Source organism: Pyrus communis, chromosome 1 (genome assembly GCF_963583255.1).
Source record: "Pyrus communis chromosome 1, drPyrComm1.1, whole genome shotgun sequence".
Taxonomy (NCBI): Eukaryota; Viridiplantae; Streptophyta; class Magnoliopsida; order Rosales; family Rosaceae; genus Pyrus; species Pyrus communis.
In genome coordinates this window covers 27474349-27477906 of record NC_084803.1, presented here as the reverse complement: position 1 = coordinate 27477906, position 3558 = coordinate 27474349, and the positions used below count along the sequence as shown (strand labels likewise).

The 3558-nt window shown below is 38.5% G+C and overlaps 1 non-coding gene across 1 annotated transcript; it reads left to right on the top strand.

The window, feature by feature from the left end:
• The first annotated feature begins 525 nt into the window (after positions 1–525).
• Positions 526–636, top strand: LOC137720591 (small nucleolar RNA R71). The gene has a single exon (XR_011066550.1). It is a non-coding gene; the product is annotated as a small nucleolar RNA R71 (small nucleolar RNA).
• Positions 637–3558: the final 2922 nt, after the last annotated feature.

The window sequence follows — 3558 nt, the reverse complement described above, 5'->3', positions numbered from 1 at the left end:
AGCTTAACCGTATCCTCAAGGGTAGTGGCAAGTTTTGGTTGGAAATTTTGGAATTGATTGTTGTTCTTCCATGAAAGGTTGGGATGATCTCTCCAACTCGGGTTATATGTATTGGAATACATATCATTCCTTGGTCTTTGATTGTAAGAATTCATTAGGTTCACTTGCTCTTGAACATACTCGGGGTAAGCCTCCCTAGATGGACATTGGTGAGTAGGATGGCTTGGTATGTTGCAAATGGCACACACTTCATTTGCTTTTGGCACCATGTTGAGCACGGATTCAAGCTTCCTTTCTAGGTTAGCTACCTGCAACAAAAGCTCATGATTAGAACTTGTTTCATAGACTCCAACTTTCTTACCCCTTAAATCTTTGTGTTGAGCATTAGACCCCAACATCTCATAAATGTTATATGACTCTTGAGCATTCTTTTTCTTCAATGCTCCACCTGCTGCATTATCAACAGTTGATTGACAAGTTTGGGTTAGTCCATCATAGAAAATTTGCATTTGTAAGTGAAAAGGTAACCCATGGTGTGGACATTGTATCAAGAGGCCTTTAAAACGCTCCCAACACTCATTGAAAGGTTCTCCATCATCTTGTTTGAAGTTGAAGATTTGTCCCCTTAATGTGGCTGTCTTTTGAGTGGAAAAGAACTTCTCCAAGAACTTCTTAGCCACGGCATCCCATGTAGTGAGGGAACCTGGTGTTAGAGTCATCAACCAACTCTTGGCCTTATCTTTCAAGGTGTAAGGAAACACTCTCATCCTCAAATTTGCTTCACTTACTCCCTGCAAAGGTAAACCACTCACAACATTGTAAAACTCTTTAATATGAGCTAAAGGGTCTTCATTAGGTAAGCCATAAAATGAAGGAAACATATGGAAATGTGAAGATTTGAGATCATAGTTTCTAGCTTCTGTGGGCAGCAAGATGCATGAAGGTGAATTTGGTATGATTGGTTGAGCAAAGTCCTCCAAAGCTCGAAGCTCATCTTCGTTGCCCGCCATATCTTCTTCTCTTTCCCAATTAAATTGCTCAGATCCTTTACTTGTTGAACTAGGTGAATTCTCTTCCTCTTCTTCACGGATAATGGAGGAACTTGATGGCACAAAGTTGTCTAAAGTGTGGCCCTTCAACCGTTCAATTCTTTGGCCTAACTCAACAAGTTTATTTGACATATACTACCTGAAACAAAGTAACACAAGTTTGAATGAAAATCAAGAATCTACCTATAATGAAAAGAACAAAGTTTAACTAGCAAACAACAATGAAATGAACAAAGTTTAAATAGCAAACAAGCAATTACAAGGGACTGAAATCAGTCCCCGGCAACGGCGCCATTTTTGTTGAAGTATTATTCCTTCCTAATGCTAGAATATATTTAGTATAATGGCACAAGCAAGGGTGTCGAATCCTCAGGGACTAATTGGACCTATGTAATTACTTGTTTTGCAAGAACTCTATGAAATGAATCAAACTAAACAGAATAGGCAGATTTGTTGTTGTAACTTGAAAGTAAAAGAAAGTGAAGTAAACACAAATAAATGACTCAACAACTAATAAAATGAGATAGTACCAATGGAGATGAAGCTAGGGATTCGGTTTCACCATTGCTCAACTAAATCCATGTTTGTTAAGTTAGTTTGGACTCATTCATCTACCTATTTCTTGAGTTTGTTTCACTTGGACATGATCAACCATATGATGTGTGGATTTGATCAAATGTCTCTAATCATGAACCTAGTTGTGATGTGCAACTTTGGTTCATAATCAAGAGTATGTAATGCACAAGAAACTTTCATAAAACCAAAGGGAATAACTCGGCAGGATGTATGCTAAACATCCCCTTCATTCATTCACATATCTACCAAGATTATGCATGATGTGTGTTTTAATCTTGGCTACACAACTTAGTGATTAATTCAAATGATGATCAAACATTAAAATCAACACACTAAATCACCATTAAATCAGAGAATGAAACAAGAACTAGATGGACAAACTGAGCATTCTAACTTAATTACATGGCAAACTTTGCAAGGTTACATCGAATCCCTAGAGGAGGATTAGTTACAATTCATGTTTACAAAAGATTTAACATAAAAATATAAAACATGAATGAACATAGAATTAATAAGAATAAACCCTTGAAGCAAAACTGATGTTGAATTCCTTGAAGAGTGCCTTCGGTGTTGGTTTTCCAAATGTGGTGCGGATGAAGGTAGATTGGTTATGGTTGAATGGTTTCTGCCCTTGGGACAGAAATGGACAGAAAATGAAGTGAAATGGAGTGGTTATGCGTGTGTAAATGGACTGAATGAAGAACAGTTTCTGTGAATGGTAGAAAATGTCGAATGCAATGGAATGGAGAGAATGTGAGATGCAATGGAATGGAGAGAATGTGAGAGCAAATAGGCTGTGTGTAATGGAATGAATTCCGAGAGGAAGAGTGAGTGAGTCCTACTTGGTGAATTTCAGAATATGGTTCATGATGGAAAACAATAGGGAGGCATGTGAAAGCTGACAAGATCCATGTGAAAGGAATGCTGAAAAAGGGTATGAATGTGCACGGTCTAGACAAGAAAGAGCTGGAATCGCATCAAATGGTGGGATGAGTGGATTTCTGGAGTGATGGATGCAAAGCATAGACATGATCTGCAGGTATGTGGTTATTTAATCCAAGATACATGTGCAAAGTCTGCCACAAGGGAGTGGACAATCTGAAACTGGTTATAATAATCTGGAAATGGGAATGGAAGTGCACGGGATGATGATGTTTGTTGGTGTAAATATGGCTGAAAGGTTTAATTAATAGGAGTGAATGTTTTTGGTGCAAAAGGGAGCTGGACAAAGCAAGGGAATACACGGCACAGGTTATGGACATGCATGTGAATGCATGTTTTGATGTTTTAGAATTGCATAATCTGACTTGGAACCACATGGGATTTGTATGACATGATTGTGTTTGTTGGTGGAAATATGGCTGAATGTTTTAGTTAATGGGAATGGGTGTGGAAGTGCACGGGATGGACATGAATGAGTTAGAAATGCAAAGGGAGCTGGAAATGCATGTAAGTGCTCGGCAAGGTGTTTGAACATGCATGTGAATGCATGTTTTGGTGTTGGAACCACCCAATCTGACTTCAATCTTTTTGCCTTGTTTAGATTCACCCAATATGGCCGAATTGCACCACATTCCTTCATTTGCCTTCCAATTGATCTTATTACACACTTGGCTGCACACTAACACCAAACAATGTAAAATGCAACTAGTTTAATCCAAAAACAATACAAAAACGCCAAATAAGAAAGATATACATGCATGCAAATTATGACTTATCACACTTCTGGAAGATCGTCGATAAGCTTGAACCCCAAGTGTTGGTACTCTAAGGTATGTTGAAGATCAACGAAAGTCTAAAGAAGGAAGTGGATGAGATGCAGTGCGTCCGTGTTGGTCTGCTCGAGGAGAACAAGTAGCTGAAGGGTGATAAGGTTGGACTTGAGACTTCACTTATTCAGAGTCAGGCTGATTTCTACAAACTAGGTTATGTA